This window comes from Gracilinanus agilis, chromosome 6 (genome assembly GCF_016433145.1).
Source record: "Gracilinanus agilis isolate LMUSP501 chromosome 6, AgileGrace, whole genome shotgun sequence".
In the NCBI taxonomy this organism is placed as follows: Eukaryota; Metazoa; Chordata; class Mammalia; order Didelphimorphia; family Didelphidae; genus Gracilinanus; species Gracilinanus agilis.
The window spans coordinates 278,307,903-278,319,331 of record NC_058135.1 but is presented as its reverse complement, the minus strand read 5'-3'; the positions used below and the strand labels follow the sequence as shown (position 1 = coordinate 278,319,331).

Here is an 11,429-nt window from a genome sequence, read left to right as displayed (position 1 = left end):
GGTGACTTGTCCAGGGTCACAAAACTGGTATATATAAGAGGTGGAAAGGAGTCTTCATGTAGCGCTCCTGATGAGAAGAAAGGGGTCTAGACCCAACTTCTGTTAGCTTGGGTTGAGTCTTGTTGGCAGGAGTAGAACCCTGGGGGATAGCAAAGATTGTGTCTAAAAATCTGGGTCAGATTTTAGTTCTCTCGGATGTGGCAGGATTCAGAAAACAACATCTGAATTGTTGCTCTTAGGAAACTCCTCAGACAGAGGCGGGGATTGATTCGGTTCTGGGACAGGGGTCAGAGGCCAGGTCTGGGATCCCCCTATTTTATATCAATGATCCAGCTGGCTCACGCTGCATCATGGAGGAAGGGTTGGCAGGCAGTCAGTGTACATGTAGGGTAATGGTGAAGTGCTGGGCCAATAATGAGCTATTTTTATGTTTGGGCAAAGAAAAACAGCAAATGCTTAAAAAAGTCAACTAAAGATAGGCTGGGCGACCTGGAAAAGGCCAACATTTCCGTGTTATCTCTGTGTCATCAGTCCTGGCAGCCCAACATGTTGGAAGTTGACTCATAGACTCTCAGAGCTCAAAGGGACCTCAGAATACATAGTGGTAGGACCAGGAAAGACCTCAGAATCAAGAGTGTTCTGGGAAGGGCCTTAGACAGTGTGGTACCCTGGTACCCGATGGCAGGCTGGCTCCATAGTTTTATCCCTGGTGTCTACAAGTCACAGAACAGTCCCCCAGACTCAGTTTCCTCATCTGTAAAATGAGAAGAGTTGAAATAGATGGTGTCTGAGATAGTATAAAGCTCTTTTTAAGTATTATCCTATAGACTAGAGGTTCTTAGCCTTTGGCTAGACTGCAGTGATTTCCAAAGTGGGCACCACCGCCCCCTGGTGGGTGCTGCAGTGATCTGGGGAGTGGTGATGGCGACAGGTGCATTTATCTTTCCTATTAATTGCTATTAAAATAAAAAAAATTAATTTCCAGGGGGCTAAGTAATATTTTTTCTGGAAAGGGGGTGGTAGGCCAAAAAAGTTTGGGAACCCCTGTGTAGATGGTCCTCAGGAGCAGTTGTGGCAGAAAAAAACAACTTCCTTCAAGGGATGAGCCTCTCCACTCTCAACTAGGTTGTTTCTTAGATGACAGAGACAGCTATTCCCTGGACTCATCCTTGAAATCCATCCCTGCCTGCTAGTGCTTCCTAGAGCTTGAATTCTGCAGGTGGAACCTTGGAGAGAACATCTCCAGTGAATCAAACCATAAGCACTTATTAAACACCCACTGTGTGCCAGTCACTGAGAACACAAAAGTCAAAGAACTCTCAAGTTGTCCTGCCATGCATGGGTTGGGCCACTTGGCTATTGGAGACGCTTCCAACCCTCAAATTCTGTGATTTTGTTAGTCCAAGATTTATATATTACATGTAGTATATTTATATGTATACATACATATGTAGATGATAAACACATAGATTTACACATATATGTTGTTCAGTCATTTTTCAGTTGTTTCTGAACTCTTCATGACTCCATTTGGAGTTTTCTTGGCAGAGATGATGGACCCACTTCCTTTTCCAGCTCATTTTCCAGATAAGGAAATGGAGGCAAATGGGATTAAGTGAGTTGCCTGGAGTCCCACCGCTATTAAGGGTCTGAGATTAGATTTGAACTCATGAAGATGACTCTTCCTTACTCTAGGTCTGGCACTCTATCCACTGAGCCACCTTGCTGCCCCATATACCCACATGCGTCGATAGGAATATACAAGATCATTTGAGGAAGGGCACTGATAACAATACTTAGGATTTATACAGCACTTTAAGGTTTGTAAAGCACTTTGCATGCATAGATTTCATCTGATCCTTAAACAACCCTGTAAGGTAGGTGCCATTATTAGCTTCACTTTTCCAGATGAGGAAACAAGCCTTGAGAGTTTGAGTGGATTGCTCAATACAGCTGCGAAGACTTTGAGGAAGGATCTTATCGCAGAATTGCCTAACTCAGGACCAGAGACAGCTGCTGAGGGGGATCAGAAAAGGCTATACGGGGAAGGTGGCATTGGAACTTGAACAAAAGTCAAGGCTTTAAAGAGGAGGTGAGGGAGGACATTCCAGGTATGGTACTGCCCTAGTATAAAAGCACAGAAAGAGGAGATGGAGTCTTGTGTGTGACTAACAGCAAGAAGATCAGTTAACTCGACTATAGCATAGATGGAGAAGAATAATGTGTGATAAAGATGGAAAGATAGGATGGGCTGGAGTTTTGAAGAAACAGCAGAAAGGTTCATATTTGATTCTAGAGATAATAGGGAGTTAGTTACTTAATAGATAATAGTTTACTTAATAGATAGCATTTTTACTGGTTTTCCTTTCTAGCTATAGCTCCAACGGGATTGATATTTGTTCTTAGAAGCATAAGATGATGAGGTCTTCTGTTTTCTTTTTCCCAACACCATTATTTTATTGAAAAGAAAATTTAGATGAAAAATTATTCAATAAACTACCTAAATCCATAAAACTAATAAAGTGAAGGTCTTCTATTAAGCATTAATTATTAATTATATTATTATACTATTTTATACTATAATCAATGGTAACATTATATTGTGATATATTATTTATAAATTATAAAGTATTAATTATAAATTAAGTATTAATTTACTTAATAGGCTAGGGGTATGATCTGACTTGTGCTTTAGGGAAATAATTCTGGCAGCTAGGTGGAGAATGGATCAGAATGGGTAGAGGCTTGGAGTATGGAGAACCTTTAGGGCAGGGGTTGGCAACATATGGCTCTCGAGCCATATCTGGCTCCACCTCCCGACCAGCCAGGCAGGGCAGAGCCCCAGGATGTGCCCCAGGGGGCCCTTCAGCCTCCGCCCCATATTCCAGCGCCTTCTACCTCCATCCTCCTCCTTCTGCAGGCGTTTATGGTTCTCACGGCCAAAAAGGTTGCCAACTGTTGCTTTAGGGGATATCAATCAGTTCTTCCACATCATGATAATTGGAGAGGGTTGCCAGTGGAGGCTGGTCAATATTAAAAAAAATTAATCCCACAAACTTTAAAAAAAATCCTTACCTTCTGTCTTAGAATCAATACTGAGTATTGGTTCCAAGGCAGAAGAATAGTCAGGGCTAGGCAATGGGGTTTAAGTGACTTGCCCAGGGTCACATAGCTAGGAAGTGTCTGAGGCCAGATTTGAATTTAGGACCTCCCCTCTCTAAGCCTGGCTCTCAATCCACTGAGCCACCCAGCACTGCCCTCCCCTCAACAAACTTTCTTAAAGCACTTAAGATGTCTAAAGCTCTATGATAAGTGCAGCTCCTATTCCTACTCAAAATTCCACTATCAACCTTTCTTCTCTTGAGTGGAGAGTCCCTCCTCTAGTCAAATTGTAGAATCATAGACTTGGGTTGCAGAGGATTCAGGAATCCCTGTTTCCTCCTTAGCCCTTTGCTTGTGATTCAGAGAGCTGTTATTAGGTGATGCCTGAATAGCCTCATGGACTGAACATCCATTTGGTGTTTTGAACTAATATCCAGAACAATGCTCTTCTGTTAGCCACATTTTCTCTTTAAAACATATTTAAAAAGAATGTACCCTGGTTTTTAAAGTTATAAACTACTTCTTTCAAATGGTAAGCTGAATTTTCAAGTTACCTTTCTCTTGAGACTTATTTCTTTTTTGCCCAGAAATATCACAATTCAGCTCAGTTCAGCACAATCTAATACAATGAAATATAATTTAACCTAATTAATAAAATGAACAAATAAATTAGTTTAAATAAACCCAATTTAAACTAATATAATAAAATAAATTTACTAAGTGACTTCTATGTGCTAGACCAGTGATTCCCAAAGTAGGCGCTACTGCCCCATGGTGGGTGCTGCAGCGATCCAGGAGGGCGGTGATGGCCACAGGTGCATTTATCTTTCCTATTAATTGCTGTTAAAATTTAAAAAATTAATTTCCAGGGGCACTAAGCAATATATTATCTGGAAAGGGGCTAGAACCTTTCTGGAAAGGTTCCCAAAAAAGTTTGGGAACCACTATGCTAGACCCTATGCTAGTCTTCTGAGTCACAAAACCAAATAAAAAAAAGCATTTCCTGCCCTCAAGGAGCTCATCTTTTACTAGTTCTCCTTTCTAGCTGTAGCTCCAAAGGGACTGAATTCATATTCTTGCATGCATAAGGTGATGAGGTCTTCTGTTTTTTTTAACACCATTATTTTATTAAAAAAAATTTAGATGAAAAAGTATTCAATAAGCTACCCAAATCCGTAAAACTAATAAAGGGAGGTCTTCTGGTTTTAGAAGTACCTCACCTCCACTGAGTCATATAATATCAGAGTTGGAAGGCACCTTAGAGCTCATCTAGTATAACCTAGACTTGAACATACATCTGCTCTACAATGGACTGTGTTATAAGGAAGAGATGGTTTCTCCTCCTGCATCTCTTCCCCTGCTAAAATCCTCTCTTCCTTAAAACAACTGGCTATTAAATCTTTGTCTGAAGACATTCAGTGAGGGGGAGCACAGCACCTCTTGAGAGAGCCCTTTCCACTTTGGGACAGCTCTCATTGTTAGGAAGCTTTTCCTGACATAAAACCCAAATCTTCCTTTGCGACTTCCACCCATTGTTTCTCATTCTGTCCTCTGGGGCCAAGCAGAACAGGTTGAATTCCTCTTTCACTTAAAAGATCTTCAAATACTTGGAAACCCTCCTGGTGTCCATCCCACCCCTCCACCCTCTTTCACCCCACGTCCCCAAATCTTCCCTTTTCCAGTTTAGAATCTTCACTTCTTTCAACTGCTTCTCCAACAGAATGAACCAACTCAAGACCCTCTAGCATCTTGGGTTCCCCCTTGTACTTCAGCTACTCAGGTCTATAATTGGCCATTATACACCAGATATTATGGTAACTGGGCAGAATTCAATGGTGCCATGACCTTGCTAGTTCTGGGCACTGTGCCTCTCTAGATTCCACCTATGGTTGCACTGGCTTTCTTGGCTCCAATATCACTCCATTGACCCAAATTGAGCTTGCAGTCCATTGGTACTCCCAAATCATTTTTTTACACTAACTCTATCATGTGGCTACATCTCCTCCATTTTACAATTGTGAAATTGATCTTTGGGAACTCTGATGTGATTTCACATTTATTTATTTATTCACTCACTCACTCACTCACTCATTTATTTATTTATTTAGTCCCCTCATTTATTTATTTATTTATTTGGTCTTCCATTCATTCATTCATTTATTTATTTAGTCATTAATTAATTAATTAATTTATTTTCCCCAAACCCTTACCTTCCATCTTAGAATCAATACTGTGTATTGGCTTCCAAGGCAGAAGAGTGCTAAGGGCTAGGCAATGGGGGTTAAGTGACTTGCCCAGGGTCACACAGCTAGGAAGTGTCTGAGGTCAGATTTGAACCCAGGTCTTCCTGACTCAGGCTGGCTCTCAATCCATTGAGCTACCCAGGTGCCTCCTATATTTATTCTTATTAAATTTCATCTTATGAATATTTGTTTAATGTTACAGTCTGTTATGGCCTTTGTGGATTCTGACCCTGTTCTCTAACATATTAGCATTGTTTTCTAAATTCATGACTTTCACTGATTTGATAAGGTATATCATCTATGGGCAGCTGATTGGTGCAGTGGATAGAGCGCTGGGACTGATGTCAGACAGACTTATCTTCCTCAGACACTAGCTATGTGATCCTGGACAAGTCACTTAACATTTTCACCTCAGTTTCCTCATCTGTAAAATGAGCGAGAGAATGAAATAGCAAGTTACTCTAGTATCTTTGCCAAGAAAACCCTAAATGGGGACACAAAGGGTCAGATACAACTGAAAAGACCAAACAAACAAGAATAATATCATCGATGCTTTCATCCAAGTCATTGATAGCCATGTTAAAAAATCCGAGGCTCAGCAAAGGGTCCCGGGCTGCTTCCCTTTAGACTGTTTTTTAATTGAATAGAATCGCATTAACAAATGGTTTGGGGGTCTTCCAATCAACCAAGTTTGAACCAATAGAATGTTTTGGCTCTCTGTTTCACATCTCCCCATCTTTCCTGCAAGAATAGAATGGGAGATTTGGCATGATGTGTAATGGAGAGTGAGATCCTAGAACCATAGACAGAGAGATGGAAAGGAACTTAGAGGCCATCTAGTCCATTTTCCTTATTTTACAGATGAGGGAACTGAGGCACAGAGAGGTGAAGTAACTTGCCTATCACCATCTTGGGATTGAACCCAGGCCACTTAACACAACCCAGCATTCCTTCCACTTGACTCTCCTGTAGCTGGACAAGGTTGTTGGGAAGCATCAGAATCCTAGGAGCTCAGGGTTAGCAAAGACCTCAGGAGCCATGTCATCTGGACATTCCTTGAATGGTAATCCCTTCTACAATATTCCTGTCCAGTAGCCATCCAGTCTCTGCTTGATTCCTGCCAGTGATGGGGAACTCACTACATACCGAGGCAATTCATTTCACTTTGGAACAGCTCTAATTATTAGGAAGCTTTTTCTTATACTGAGACAAACCTGATCATGTGTTTGGGATATTGTGGTGGGCGCACTTGCTCATTAAAAAGCTGGGCCACATGATCTCTAATGCCCTTTCCAAGTCTGAAATTCTGAGACATCAACAATAAAGAACAGAACTTCATAAGATGCTTTAAAATCTGCAAAGGGCATCACAGCAAATTAACTCATGTCAGCCTCATGACAATCTGTGAGGTGGGTATCACAAGGGTGATTATATCCATATTGATGGGGAAACTGAGGGCAAGGGAAGTTAAATAATTTGCCCATAGTCACATAGGTAGTAAGACTGGATTTGAATCAGCTGCAATATTCTATATTGCCATCTCTTCATCTTTAATATATTGTATTCAATATGCAGTTCTTTAATTGTACAATCAATATACATCTCTAATATTTTGTGTTCGAGGATCTGTCTCAGCCCTGGGTATTTTAGGACCAGAATTCCTTTCCAAGTCCAACGTTGTATATTTGAAGTCTCGTCCATCCCCAGCATTGTCTGGCTGAGATTATAACATCCTTGGGATGGGAGTGGGAAGCCCTAGACTGTAGGATCATGATTTAGGGTGGAAAGGACCCTAGAGGTTCAGGTTCCCTCATTTTATCAAAGAGGAAACTGAGTCCTAGAAAGAGAAAATGACTTATTTAATGTCACTCAGCAAAGGTGAGATTTAAACCCTGATGTTCTGCCTTCAATGAAAGTGTTTTTTAACACTTCACCTCACCACCTCTATGAGGCTGACTTCTTACCATTATCCTGAGCAAAGGACAAAGCTTCCGTGTTGGAGAAGGGCCCAGATCACCACTCGGATGCTGGTTGTGTCCCTAAAAGGTTTTATGAAATGTTCAACAAGACCATAAATACATACTGGCCCCAAACTCAACCTTTCCTTAAAGGGGAAAATGCTGAGGAGGCTTTATTTGTGGCTTCCCTGGGGGGGAAGCTGGCTCAGAAAAAAAAGCCAGGGCAGGAAACGGATGCAGTACAATTCTGCCAGGCAGTTTGTGACCTGTGACCTGTCTATCTGGCTATCAGAAACTTCTACTTCCTCTAAGAAGGGAGAGTTTTGAAGAGGAAAAGGAGAAGGAAGAGAAAGGAGGAGGAAGAAAAGGAGGAAGTAGAAAGCATAAGAGTAGAGGGAAAGGGTTGCAACTAACACTTTTTTTGGGGGAAAATGAGTCAATAACATCCTAAAGGGAGTGAGGAGAAACTTAAGACAACCAATAAACACTTATTAAGTGCCTACTATGTGCCAGACACATTGATGTTTGTTGCATGGCTAAGGATTTGTGTGAGTACTTAAGTCCAAAATCTAGAGCTGGAAGGGGTCTGTCTCTAAGGTTGCCTAGTCCAAACTCATTTTACAGATGAGGAAACTGAGCTCTAGAGAGCAAAAGTGACTTGCTTAAAGTCACACAAATACTTGTGGTGGGGCTAGAACTGGAACCTGGGTCTTCTGACTTTGAGTCTTCTCTTCTTTTTCACTGTTCTGTTCTGCCTTTTTATGTTTTCCTCTTGGCTTCATCAGATGTTTATGTTAGTTTTATCTGTTTCAAATTGTAAGATGAGGGCTCTGGTCAAGGACTTTTGTGTTTCTTGGTTAGCCCACATTGAACAATCATTTCTATTTGGGGTGCCATCTTTTAGGAAAAATATTGACAAGAGCCCCCACTAGTGTCTTCCTATGTGATCTCATCATAGTGGACTTTGTGATACAATGGAAAGAATGTTGGATATAGTCAGAAGTGTGTTTGAATCCTACTTCATAGACTTAATATTTATGTGAATGAATAACATCTTTGTTGAGCTTCAGTTTTGACATCTATAAACCAGGGAAAATTTGACCAACTTCACAGGGCTGTTGGAAGAACCAAATGAAAATGCACATGAGTGATTCTGTAAACCTAAAAGTATTAAAGAAATATGATTTATTCTTCAACATTAAGTCAGTTTTGAGTGCAAACTGTGTTAGGCTCTAATAAGCCAGAAAGACTTGGAGATGGGTTGATATAGATATTGATGGACTATCCAGAACCAGCCTGATGTGGGATGGAGAATGCAGAATTTGGTACCAGTGTACTTGGGTTCGAATCTCACCTCACTTCCTATCCATAAGACCTTGGACAAATTATTTAACATTTTATGACCTCAGTTTATATATCTGTAAACTTGAGGAGAGAATGATTAAATGGTTTCTTTTTCCTTTTTTTTAACCCCTTATCTTCTATTTTAGAATTGATTCTAAATATTGGTTCCAAGGCAGAAGAGCAGTAGGGACTAGGCAGTGGGGATTAAAGTAACTTGACTCAGGTCTCACAGAGACTGAATGGTCTCTAACATCTTTTCCAGCTCTAGATCTGTCGCGAAGTTTAGTAAGTTTGAGAAACTCAATGTGTGCGTACATGTGCGTGTGCGTGTGCATATGTGTGTGTGTGTTGGTATGGGAATTATCTTTTTGACTTCAGCAACTCTCAAAGACCCATCCTAAGTAGATCACAGATATCTGAAATATTGACATGTTGGAACATTTCCAAAGGAGCTCAGAGGCAGTATGATGGAGAGGGTCCAGTGCTGGACTTGGACTTAGACAGCCTTAGATTTAAAGCTTACTTTAGATACTGACTAGCTGTGTTACCCTAGGTTAGTCATTTAACCTATCTAAGCCTCCTTGTCCTGGTTTATAAAATGAGGAGGTTGGATTCAGTGACCTCAGGGTCCTTTCCAGTTCTATATTTCTGATACTCTGTGACCCTGAGGTAGTCACTCAAACTCTCTGATTCTTCCTTTCCTACCCCATAAAAATGGGGGAGGAAAGGGAGAGACTCATTGACTTCCAAGGTCCCATTTCATTTTTAATCTCTGATCCTGAGATGTAACCAGGATGGGGAGATGATTAAGTCCATGCCTGCATGAGAACTGGTTGAAGGAACTTATGGCTTGTTAGTTTTAGAAGAATACGTTTAGTAACAGAACATCTGTCCTCACTTGTCTGAAGGACTGTAATACAGTAGAAGGGCTAGACTTGTTCTGTTTGAATCTGGAGGACAAACAAGGAACAATTGGGGGAAGTTGCTGAGAAATAGATTTCAGTTTAATTTAAGAGAAGACTTCCTAGCAATTAGAGCCATCCCAAAGTGTAGTCAGATATCTGGGGCAGCAGTGAATCATTTGTTACCATAGATTTCAGGTAATGACTGACTGGCTAATTGTCAGTTCACCAAATTAAATGAAAATGATTAAACATCTCTTTTGTTCTAGGCACTGTGCTAAACTCTGGGGAAATGAAGATAAAAACAAAGACAGGCACTAAGGAGTTTATTGTATGCCCCAGGGAATGCTGGGGAGGATTCTTGTTTAGGTAAGGTTGGACAAGATGGTTTTGGAGTTTCCTTTTGACTCTGTGATTCTGTGATTCTGACCATGCCTAGTGTAGGCTAGGAGAGGCTTAGTGGAACCTTTATGCAGAGCAATAATTCTTACAGTGTGACTTGGGGGGCTTTATTGAAGTTCTGCTCCCCAATTTGCTGTTGTTCAGTCTTTCTCAGTAGTGTCTGACTCTTTGCAACTCCTTTTCGGCAAAGACACTGGAAGTGGTTTGCCATTTCCTTCTCCAGCTCATTTTACAGATGAGGAAACAGGGCTACACAGCTGTAAGTGTCTGAGACTGGATTTGAACTCAGGATAAGGAGTCTTCTTGACTCAATGCCTGGTGATCTTTCCACTGAACCACCTAGCTGCTCCCTCCCAAATTCAGAGAGGCCTTGCAGTGTAGAAAGGACAGCACACTAGGAGTGAGTGTGCTGGTGTTTGACTCCTGTCTCTGATGCTTCCTCAATGTGTGATTTTAGGCAAGTCACAAACTCTTTGAACCTCAGTTTGCTCATCTATTAAATGGAAACAAGGCTTGGATGTCATGAAGATCTGATGAAGTAACATATGAAAAGCACTTTTCAGACTTGAGTCTGATGAATCAAAACAAGTATTTGTTAGGTGTCTGCAGTATCAGGAAATATAGTAGGCACTGAGTATATACTAGGAGTCCCAAAAGTCTTAATGCAGTTTTAAGCTACTATACTAAGACTTTTGGGACATGCCATATAAAGACAAATGATAGAATAGTTCCTGTCCTCAACGTGCTTCCATTCTATGAGGAAAAATAAGACAGAGAGAGAAAGGGAAATGAAGAGAAATAAAAAGTGATTTCTGTGGTGAGGTAACATTAACAATTGGAGGGAAGGCCCTGTGTGGCAATAATAATTGAGATGGCCTTTGAAAGGAATTTTAACAAGTAGTAATGAAGTGGAAGCTACATTCTAGGCAACTGAGGAGAGTCTAGGCAAAGGCACAGAGATGAGGGGATGAACTGCCAAATCCATCTATTTCTCACCAGATTATGACTAGTCCATTTCCTTTTTTGGTCATATAGGTTCTTGATAGTATCTTTCATGCCATTTCCTGCACATACATTGCCATTGGTGAAATATTTCATCTTCCTTATACCAGTCCTGCATCCAGCCATCTTTCAGATCATCCACAATTTTGCTTCTTCTGACATTGTGGTGTCCCATGATCCGTAGTCAGAAGACATCCTCAGAAGAATACTGGGTTTAAAATGATAGACCTTGATGGCAGAAGGGCAGCCTGGGATTACTGGGAGTGTTACACAGTTTCCTAAAGGTGATCCAGATTTCTCTGCTTCTCTTCTTATTTTGGACCCCAGTTCAGGGCTCTGTCCTGGGTCGTCTTTTGTTCTTTCTCTAAGCTATTTTGCTAGGTGATGCCATCAGCTCCCACTCAGTTTTTATCCCTGTGCTCATATTTAATTATTAAGCCCTATCTTCTCTCCTGATTTCCAGATTCTTATCTCCA

General features: G+C 40.9%; 1 pseudogene; it reads right to left on the bottom strand.

Moving 5' to 3' along the window:
- The window catches only part of LOC123252688, a 22,255-nt pseudogene extending 11,127 nt beyond the window's left edge, over positions 1–11,128 (bottom strand).
- Positions 11,129–11,429: the final 301 nt, after the last annotated feature.